The 11,290-nt window shown below is 45.9% G+C and overlaps 1 long non-coding RNA gene across 1 annotated transcript in view; it reads left to right on the top strand.

Annotated features, from left to right (window-relative positions):
• The window catches only part of LOC135821137 (uncharacterized), a 10,256-nt gene extending 5,220 nt beyond the window's left edge, over window positions 1–5,036 (top strand). The window contains exons 4-5 of the long non-coding RNA XR_010554303.1: window positions 1–59; window positions 4,322–5,036. The exon at window positions 1–59 is cut by the window's left edge and continues 28 nt beyond it. This is a non-coding gene — a long non-coding RNA (uncharacterized LOC135821137). The remainder of the gene's footprint in view (window positions 60–4,321) is intronic.
• The last annotated feature ends 6,254 nt before the right edge of the window (window positions 5,037–11,290 follow it).

Raw genomic sequence — 11,290 nt, 5'->3', positions numbered from 1 at the left:
CAATTGCACGGCAGGACTCCAATGCCGCAACCGACGCGCTCCAGAAAAATTTAATTGTGGTAAGTGTGCCCTGCACATCTCCACTCCCTATGATGTTTAGCATTAGTGTCCCGGAGAATCCCCCCCCCCCCTTCCCCTCCCCCTCTCAGTAGTAGAGTACAGACTATGAGTCTTTTGGAAAGTTTTGCCTTGTGCACTTGGCCGGGCTTTACATTGCAAGGTCAGTGCCCAGGACCTGCTCTCACACTGCTCTGCGGCAAAATGTACGTTTTTTTCTGAAAGAAAGGTGACGGCAACAAAAAATTCCGCCGTGGGCCGGGGTATCTGCAGATTGTGCAGGAGAGATCCAGAGTTTCACACTCTTGTTTATCTACTCTTGATATTATACCACCCAACCTAGTACAGGTCTACACTTGTAAGTACGACATCGATTACAAGACAAAACTCATGGGCAGACAACGATCCAAAATCCCCCCGAGGCCTGAAATGCGTAGATTCAAGTCTGGATAGTAGGTGATACTCGTCAGAAGACGAACAATTTAAAACCCCTGGGGTTGTCAAATAACGAGGATGGACCTGTACAAGGAAAAAACACAGTCTCAAGTTTCTGTTCCTCTTACACTCACCATAAATTTGTGTTCGTTGAGAATACCGTAAAATCCCGCCAGAGCGCCCCGTCTCTCCCATCCGCCCCTCCCTGACTTCTTGTCAGGGATGTGATTGATTGTATCCTCGTGTGACTCTGTCACAGTCTGTGATGCCGTACTGTACTGCAGACGCTTGCTCGACCCCGTTGGAAATGTACGCAACAGTGCCCGCCCTCTTGACCAGGGATCGCACAAACCCAGAGCAAGTAGGACTCGCCCATCCGCCCCTCCCCACCTGAAGCGTCGAGGAGGTAGGGGCGCTCTGGCGGGATTTTAAGGTATATCTTTTGGAGACAAGCTGACTTCGTCCACCGATATGCTTGGGGCACGAATTGCGTTTTGCCTCCCTACTGTAGAATGGCTCATTTTAATGGCTAATTTTCGCGGGTAAAATTTTTAGGGTTTTCCAAATCTGGTCACGGTGAAATATTTTTAACGATCCGAGTTTCTCAGACTTTAAAAAGAAGGATGACTTGCACTGTACTGTACATGTAAAATTTCCGATTGGTGCGGCAAAACTTTAGCGAAAACACTCCTTTCGCTAAAGTCGCTAAAATATCACCGTTGCTAAAATTAGCTGTTTTTCAGTAGTACTGTGTCTCCAGTGCCTCGATGGTTGCACATGCACATACAGGACCGCCGCGCGCCGGGAGCAGTTTTTGATTGGTCCCGTAGTATCATGGCCTTTCATACTTTAAAAAAATTGGTTGTGAGCAACACTGGCTCACACTCAAATCACTGCTTTTCACCAGAAAAATATTATATTTCAACGTTTCGGTCATGAAATAACCATCATCAGGATCATCAGGTTTCCTGATGATGGTTATTTCATGACCGAAACATTGAAATATAATATTTTTCTGGTGAAAAGCAGTGATTTGAGTGTGAGCCAGTGTTGCTCACAACCAATTTTTTACTGATGAAGCTGCGTGATGCGTCCTACAAGATTTTATTTCATACTTTTGTGCATATGGCGGGTACACCTGCCCTCCACAGTAGGAAACACGTGTTGGTGGCCGAAAAGTTGGTCCGGTATTAACCTGACCAACCGAACCGGTTCCGGCTGCAGGCCTGATATGTTTTCTGTTGATCGCTTAGTGAAACTCGGAGTTACAGCACTTATTAAATCTTCTTATTCTTGCTGGAACTAGCTCTGCCTTTCGGTATTGCGTACTCTATTGGACAGCCTGGAACCTCTCTGTTTTGATTAACATGGCGGTAAATACATACCCGGCAATATGGCGGTAAATACACGCCTCCGCACACACGCTCTCTACGCTGCAAAGTTATTCTGGCACAGAGCTCTCCATCTCACCACCACTGTGACCACCATCAGTTCGCGTCTGGCGCCTAGTCGATGCATGGTTAGTGGTCTCCGACATGCCAGGCTGGTACATCAGGTAGCGCATGGCACATAGCAGATGACGCAGCAATGACATAGCTCGATTGCGACTCACGTTTCGTCCCTGCTGGATTCATTAGGCAATCTTCTTGGATGTCTTCACACGGAGATTGGCTTCGGAGAATGAGGAGTAACTTTGCAGCCTAGAGAGCGTGTGTGGGCAGGTATTTACCGCCATATTGCCGGGTATGTATTTACCGGTATGCACCCACATGAGCGCGACCCAAAACAGAGCGGTTGACTTTAGCCCCCCCCCCCCCCCCCTCCCCCAAAAAGCCTCATCCCCATAACTGAACATACCCAAAACAGACCACCCCGCCAGCGCGCACACTCAATACAGGTCGAATTCATTTGCACTCAAACCCAAAAGATGGACACTCGACTTGTCAAAGACTCAAATCATGATCAACGTGCAACTAGACTTGAGAGGGCATCGCACACAAGTTGCATACACATTATACTACAATGTGTACACGGTAGACCCTGAGCTCTGCAGGAATACAAGTCACAGGTACCCGCACAACTTTGAACTTTGTATGCAACTACTCTGCAATGCCCTCCCAAGTCTAGTTGCACTTTATTTGGCGTATCATCTATTTAACTCTAGAAAGCAATGATCAACTAAAAAAATGCAATGATCGACCCAAAAAATGCCAGTATGAAAAAACGGCGATATTGCCTGGAGCAAATTGTGGGCAGAGTCACGAGATGGCTTGGACATTAACAAGTCCAGATACAAGTAGGTTGAAGAGATTGACGTATGCCTGGCATGTTTTTCGCTACATCAGAGCGTAAACCATCAGCAGGCACTTCCCTGAAATCATTGTATGGATGGTCGTAAGTTGTGTGTACAGAGCAGGGGCGACTTTGAATGTTCCGGCCATGAAACAGGATTGACTATTCCATAGTTTCTCCAGATCAGGAGGGGATACGAACACAAGAGTGTTATTCTCATGGCCGATGGATGCCAAGAAGAAGCCGTGACCTTCTTGCGTTTGGCAGAAAAAAAGCGGGAATAGCGATTTCTGCATGCATTCGAGGCAGTGCAGGGTATCGCTCTCTTCGACATTTATACAGAGTGGAATCCAGAGAGTTAAATGATGGCAAATGAGCGGAAACAGGTGCTGGCAGGTTGGTGGACTCCTCGTCGTATGTAGTTCTTACACCTGTGCAGCAACAGCGACGCTTCATGCTATTCACAGCTCTCCTCACTTCTACCTGCTCGGGAATTGGCGGATGGTTGCGCTCTGTGGTTACTGCTGCAGGGTTGTGCTCTTCATCTTCGAGTATACTTCCAGCTGTTGTCAGACGCCCACCACATGCTGGCCTGGTACATCGCCAAGTAATCCTGCCATCTGCTTTCTTCTTGTCCTTCCTATATGAGTAACCTTGGTGAGTAGCACCATAGCCTCCTTTCTGCGTCACGGTCAGAATTGCCGAAGCCGCGTCTTCGTCATTGCTCTCTTCGTTTTTGTGTTCAAGGTCCTGTCAGGGGTCCTTGCTTTCACCGGACCCGGTGTCGTTAAAGCTGACTCCGTCATTGCTCTCTTCGTGGTTGTGTTCAAGGTCCTGTCCGGGGTCCTCCCTTTCCCCGCTGGCTTCGTCAATGTCCTCCGCCTCGTACTCACTCGTCTCGAGATCGTCTTCACTTGTATCTTCACTGCTCATCTCTCTGCTCGTTGTGTCTTCGCTGCTGCCCACGCTGTTGTTGATATCCGCCATGGCAATAATAACGTGGGCCAACACATTATGGGTTACATGTGTAATGAGCTAGCTTATATTTGGACGCTAACGTAATTGGGTTTTTTCCTCGTACCGTGTAACACACGTAACATCCACTTGTACGGGCAATACAGCAAGTAATACAGCTAGCGTGTGTTGAAGAAGAAAATGAGCAGAAACGTACTGTGCTGTGAAACACGCATGAGGCATGATCAGGGCAAATGCCTAACGTAATTGGTTGGGCTAACGTGATGAGACTAAGTTAGCTGTGGTGACACAGTGTCACATTAGGTCGCGCTGTACTGGGGGGGGGGGGGGGGGGGGGATGATGCGCTGTACTGGGGGAGGCCACTATGAACACGCGGCGCATAAGGTTGCGCTGTTTTGGGTGTAAATCGTATTTACCACCATGTTAAGTTAATCAACACATTAAGTAAAGCTGCAGTGGAGTCTTCAACCTCATTCTCCCAAGCCTTATAATCCAGAGTCTTCTGTTGTGTGTTCTCCATGCGCGGGATTTGTTTGACTCTGTTTTTGTTGTTGTTTGCAGTGAAAGTTGAATCCCACGTAGAGGATGATAATGGTGAGTATGACCACGATGATGATGATGAAAATGATAATGGAGATCCTGACGACCTTAGCATGAAATGCATGGTGTGATTTTCGTTTTCTTTTGTTCGTCGGAGTGCTGAAAAACAACTTCCTTCCAACGCTGTTGTTGAGCTTCGCTTTGCCAGGACTTTGTCGCTATTGATGACTTTAGGGTTACGGCGATTTCTGCCTTTGCGGCTTTCATGTGTCAGCGCTTTTGCTTATGACGATGGTTTTATGATTTTTTTATGACTCAATCTGCGGACAGCATGATTTTTTTATGATAATAATAATAATAATAATAATAATAATAATAATAATAATAATATATTATGATGATGGCGATGATGATACTAATAATGATTTGCTGTGTTTGCTTCGTTGGTGTATGCGTGGTTCGCAACAGCAATGGGACCACAGTTTGCTAACAAGCTGTCGCACCCCTAGAGTACGTTCGTTACTATGGTTACTGGTACAGTATTGTATACATGTAGGTGTCTTGAAGTTGTTGTTCTTAACGTTGGTTCTTTTTGTTTTATATTTTTGTTTGTTTGGGCTTTCTTTTTGGCTCGTGTCTATTTAGGTTTCTTTCTTCATCCCGAGTTCAACTTTGTGCTCTCTACTTCTCTCTATTGAATATCGATGCTTGTGTGGTTGCTTGCCCGTACAAGAGGCTGTTTCCATGGTGACGACACTGATGATAATGTTCAATGGCTTGAGGGAAAGATTTCAAAAAGCAAACGGGAAGAGTCTGAAGAGAAAAAAAAGTAGCAAGCATTACCTTCACCGGGGCAGGGTAACTGCAGTTGGACCCCGGGACGGATTCCCTGACACCGTCAATCCGTTTTCTGCGCCTTGGCCTCACCCACTTACTGAGGTGTGGTGAGCCCATAAGTGGGATCATTTACAAGTGCACCCAGATGTTGGAGGATTTCAGGGTGTGTCGGCAGTTGGACGGTTCATTAGCCATAGCCATCCTTCAAGAGTCCTTTTGAGTCTCTCTACCCTCTCCTGGGGAGACACACGTGACCAATTTTGGCAGTGAGCAAACACAAGTGTGTGTGTGTGGGGGGGGGGGGGGGGGGGGGCTCCAGTAGCACCTCTCATTCGACAGATGTGAAGCGGACAAAACGCTAAGTACAATGTCATGTAGATAGAAGAAGTGCTACACTGTCTGCGCACAGGTACAAGCAGTAATGGCAACAGAATTACATGCACACTGCACATGTACTGTAGAGATTACAACACTGACTGGCTAGTGGCTACAGCGACACCAAGCACTGTACGTGTACATAGAAGCAAGAGTGAATAAGGTCAGGCTGGGAGCTTATACAGTATACACTCTTGAGGTCAGGCTGGGAGCTTATACAGTATTTAGAAAAGCGATCCTGTCAGCTTTTCTATTATTGTGTTCACATGGCGCTACCTAACGACACCGCTATTCAGACACGTTGTCTACGTAGCTACGTAAGTTTCTACGTAAGATGCTCGGTACCTGGTCCTGGACCAGGGAGCTACTCCATGGCTCCTACCAAGAGTACGGGGGGTTGACTGGTTATGTACTCTTGCTCCTACCATCAGACCATCGCGCGGCCGGCTGGCCGCATGCGTGTGCATTGCAGACTTTTTGTTGTTGCCTTTTCGGATGTGCATGCACGACGAACTTCCTTCTTTGGAACTGCTTCTTGCATGAGCTGTTTCGGATATTTCGTCTCCTGGCCTGGCTTATTTCGTTTCGGCGCTGCTGAGACCTCCTTTCGCGGAATATTACTCAATGACAGGTGAGTTGACCAGTTCACTTTGATTCATTTGCTTGTGTCGACTCTTTCATTTACGAAAAGTGTGCTGATTTTGGGCGGAATGAAATAAATAATGGAAAAGCTGACAGGATCTCCTTTCCAAATTTAGCTTTTCCGCTGCTGAGGCCTCCTTTTACGGAATACTCAATGACAGGTGATCTCTGAGTTGACCAGTTTCCTTCGATTCATTTGCTTATGCTCACCCTTTCATTTACGGAAACGTGTGCTGATTTTATTCGGATTTAGATCCATTTTTATCTCTTTGCCCTTGCCTACAGTGTGCGAAGAACGCGAGTTCACCTTCTTGACGGTAAGGCTTATGTTAGATGTGTTGTCGAAATACTCATATCCATTGCACATTAGTACGTTACAAGTAAGGCACTGGTCAGTGGCATACTATCGTTGGCAGTTCCTAATCTGGAGGGAAAGGTTCAAGGACTCATTGACCGAGTTTGCCAAATAAATTCGCATATCAAGGAAAATCTCCATTGTGGAGAGGTTCAGTAACTTGTTTGCTTCATACGAAACGAGCCAACGGGTGCAGTCTCGTGAAAATCTCGTACTTGTATGATTGCCTTTGTTTACTCGAGTCTGGGCTGTTTGATTTGTGAGTACCGCCGAGATTGCACTGCCCCAAATAAAGTTTCGTGCCGCTAATGCAAGAATTACGATCTGCAATCTGTTTGTAGTACCTGTAGTACCTGCAAGAATGTGCAGTCCGTGTATCGTACTTTCTCTGTTGCTGTTTCAGTTGCTGTCATGTTGCTAAGGCTGTCATCACACCATGGTACAAAGCGCTGCGTCTACGTCCACGTTAGGAGTTTTTGGTCGGTTGTCATGATGATCCGTATACGGGGTGAAAACGGGAGCAGAGGAAACGGGAGACGTGGACGTGGTATGGAGAGGGGGGGGTATACGACTTTTTGTATGAACGTGCGTATCTCCCCCAGCCTTTTTCCGAGCGACCCTGTACTTCGATGTACGTGGGTTCAAATTTCTCCAAAAACCTGACTGTGTCACACAGTGTGTGTACGCGTCAAGAACTGTGCCTGTCTGATGACACGACCACCCGTTTTGGTTTTTTCACCATAGACGTAGACGTAAACGGGAGTCGGAGAACGTGGTGTGATGACGGCCTAAAGAAAGGTTCAGTAGAGAGGTTCTGCAAAACGAAAATTCGAACGAAGTTTCGCGACAGTCCTTGCGAAAGTGTGTACGAATTTTTGCACGAACTTTGCGTTCTGCACATTTTCGTAGTTTGCGCGGGCCATGTGCACGTACGCCATGACCCGATCTCACGAAATTTCCTACGACAGTTCATTTCGTGTTCCCTGCAAGTTTCGCTTCCAAAGTTGCGAAAGTTCGTGCGAAGTTTCGCACCTCCTGATGTAGAGGGAAAGTTTGTACGCATTTTCGTTTTGCAGAACCTCTCTAGTGACTCTTTTGTTTGATACGAGACGAGTCAATGAGTCGGTGTGGCTTAGAATCTTTCGCTGTAGAATGTATTCGTATGTCTATTTGAGAAATAATTGTATTCACTGGTTATAAAATAGGTTAAGACAAACTCACAGAATAAATACCATCGGTCCCTTGGTGTTCGTCCTAAAGAGGTTCGACTGGATATCATTCATACTCACCAAAAGATGTGTAAGATTTTATTATCATGGAGTGCCTTGTTTATCTCTCAGTATCAGTACCTCCAACCATAGCCTTGACCCTTTTATCCTCAGGATCAGTGTAGTTGTTGGAACGAGGTGTCGGACTCAGCAATGTATTTGTTTACATTTTAATACATGTTTATTGTTCCTCCTTTGCTGTGTTGTTTTAGAAAATCGTGGACTAACAGTTTGAAGTCATTGAACTACTTCCAAAAGTTGTATCGACATCAACAGGATTACGATTTCAGTGCAATATGATGGTGGATGACCTTATCACGATAACCCATGATTATAAACCAATATAAACACAGAATCAACAAAAACATCTGCGACACGCACCTGGCGCATGGCTACATTTCTCAAACAAATCTGATCGAGGGTGGGGAAATCTGAAATATCTGAAAGGCACGACTCATGCATAACCTTCCTAGGGGCTCCCGTAAGAAGACCATAGATCTGTGGGAAACACCCTAGTAAAAAAAAAAAATTCACGGTTCGCGTGAGACTCGGCTGGAAGCCGGGCTTTCCGCATCCGTAGGAACGCCACCACCCTTCAAGGATCAAGGCGCAGCCTAGTAAAATAAAAGTAAATAATAATAAGACAAATTTATGACAGAGTCATGAAATTCTGCAACAGCAACATGCACAGAGTGAACTCCGTATAAAAAAGTATAACCACCACTACTCACATGTTCCCCCGCAGGAGAACATGCATTATCATGCTAGTGCCATTTTCTGCCAGAAAAGGCTTGCACATCAATGCGTATAATACGGTATTGATATGATCAAGAGTGCATAAACCTCTTGATATGATGTGAAGGCCATCATTTACATAATTATTGATACAGGCAAGAGTACATAACCCCGGGGTTATGTACTCTTGATATAGGGCATTCCATTGATTGGTGACAGAAAAACAAAAGAAATTATAGCAATAAAAACTGCTTTATGGCAGTTTTCTAAAAAAAGTTATTGTGTTCTAGTCCATGGACCCCGTCCAAAAAGTAAGAAATTACCGAAATGTGATAGCTGGAAATTAAAATTTCACACAAAACCTCACAATAATCACACACAGAATTAAAAGCTACATGTAGAAGACCTTTTCCCCTCGTGATCCTCTTTCCTATGCATGCATGTTGCCAATTGTTGGTGCAGTACAAGTTAAAGTTGAAAGCAGCATTTCAAGTGTTGTGATAATTGTGAGGTTTTGGGTGAAATTTTAATTTCCAGCTATCACATTTCGGTAATTTCTTACTTTTTGGACGGGGTCCATGGACTAGAACACAATAACTTTTTTTAGAAAACTGCCATAAAGCAGTTTTTATTGCTATAATACACTCTTGAGGTCAGGCTGGGAGCTTATACAGTATACACTCTTGAGGTCAGGCTGGGAGCTTATACAGTATACACTCTTGATACAAGCTTGCACATGGTACTAGATAAACCATTGTTTTGTTGAAACATGTTGTCGGTTGACAGCATGTAACAAGGCGGAGACCACTATGTTCGGAAACCGTGACCTTACTGCAACCATCCGCGGTTGGCAGAGCCCCGGTCGCGAACAACGAATACACGACTGACGCTACAGCGCTACAACAGCAAGAGAACTAAGACAACTCACTCGAATAGAGCGGGTCAGAGCCTGGTCTAACACCCATACGATTCAGATAGTCACAACCGACCAGGGCTCTACCAACCGTGGATGGTAGTAGTAAGGTCATTGTCTCCACCTTGTTCTATGTTGTCAACCAACAACATGGTTCAACAAAACAAGGTTTATAATAGTATTATACCATGTGCAAGCTTTTTCTTTCAGAATCTGTCTCCTAATGATTGCGTAGAGTAGTAGTAGTAGTAGTAGAATTTATTATTTTGATAGGGAAGGCCCTACAGACGTTGCCGTCTTGTTACAGGAAACCCTAAGTGCTCCTTACAGAGCGAAACAAAAACGGATAGATGCTCAACCTGACGACACGAGACAGGCAGAGAATTCCACCTATCAGCGCCAAGGAAAGAAATGGAGAACATGCCATATCTAGTGGTAGCAGCGGGCAAAGAAAGTGAAGAGAATGATTGCCCTCTAGTGCGCCTCTCGGTGCAAGTAGCAGCTGACTGGAGGGTGAACATTGAGGAAAGAAGAGGACTTGTAAGCTGATGAATACAGCGGAAAACAAAAATAAAAAGCCTCAAGTTGAGACGAGATTCGAGGGAGTATAACTTAGCGTGCCGCAAAACAAAGACAGTCGGGGTACGGCGAGGGAGACCAAAAACCTGTTTCATGCTGATATGACTTAAAGTAACAAGGCGAGAGTATAAAGATGGTGTAAGACAGTGAGCATACGAGTTGCTGGCGTATTCAATAGTGGATTGGATGAGGGATAAATAAAATATTCGCTTAGTTGTGTGGTCTACTGTACGGCGGCAGCGGCGGAATGCTCCTATCTTCTTATAAACAGATGTACATACATGGTTGACTTGATCCTCAAAGGTGAGGTGTTGGTCAATAATGAGGCCAAGATAACGCGCTGTGGCAGAAGGTCGAATATCGACACCACCGCATGCAATGGTAAGATCCGGCGGAAGAGGCAGAGCCTTCTTCCGAAGCACCATGAACTTCGTTTTCTGGGCATTCAAGATGAGACCAATGCTTCCAAGGTACGTATTTAGTCTGTTCAACTCACTTGTCAACTTGTGCTGAAGTTCTCCAGTAGACTGACAGTGTATATAAAAGGCGATATCGTCAGCATACTGTTGGGACTCTGCGTGGCGAAGTACTCCAGGGACATGTCGCACGTACAAAGAGAATAACAGAGGCCCTAGCACCGACCCTTGCGGAATGCCTCGTGTACAATGTGTCTCGTCTCCTCTCTTATTTCCAATTTTCACCTGTTGTCGTCGACCCTGGAGATAGCTGGAGAACCACTGTAGTGCTACTCCGCTTATGCCAATAGCTTGAAGCTCGTTAAGTAGTAGTTCATGGCGTACCCGATCGAAGGCCTTGCTCATGTCCACGAGTACAACCCCGCAATACTCGCCCTTGTCCACACTCATCATCCAGCGGTTTACTGCGAGAGTTAACGCATCCTCACAGGAGTGCCCTCTGCGGTAGGCGAATTGCTCGTCTGGGAGAATACGAAGCTCAGCGTGATCTTGAAGGAATCTAATCATTTGCCGATGTACTACCTTCCCAAGGATCTTAGAAACAATCGGCAAAAGTGAAACAGGGCGGTAATTCGACGCTTCAGATTTGTCCCCTGACTTGTGGACAGGACACACTGTAGCCAATTTGTACACGTCTGGCACCATTCCAGTACTCAAGGACTCGTTAATTATCTGCGCTATGGGACCTGCAGCGGCAGAGCAAGGAAACTCGGGAGTAGCGACGATCGTTTCACTGGCCCTTGTGTGAGCGGGGAAGCTCTGGAGTCACGGCTGACCTGGCAGCATTCTCGTTGACTTACTCGGACCTGC

This window comes from Sycon ciliatum, chromosome 7 (assembly GCF_964019385.1).
Source record: "Sycon ciliatum chromosome 7, ocSycCili1.1, whole genome shotgun sequence".
NCBI lineage: Eukaryota > Metazoa > Porifera > Calcarea > Leucosolenida > Sycettidae > Sycon > Sycon ciliatum.
The sequence above is the reverse complement of the archived record's forward strand: the minus strand, read 5'-3'. Positions and strand labels throughout refer to the sequence as shown.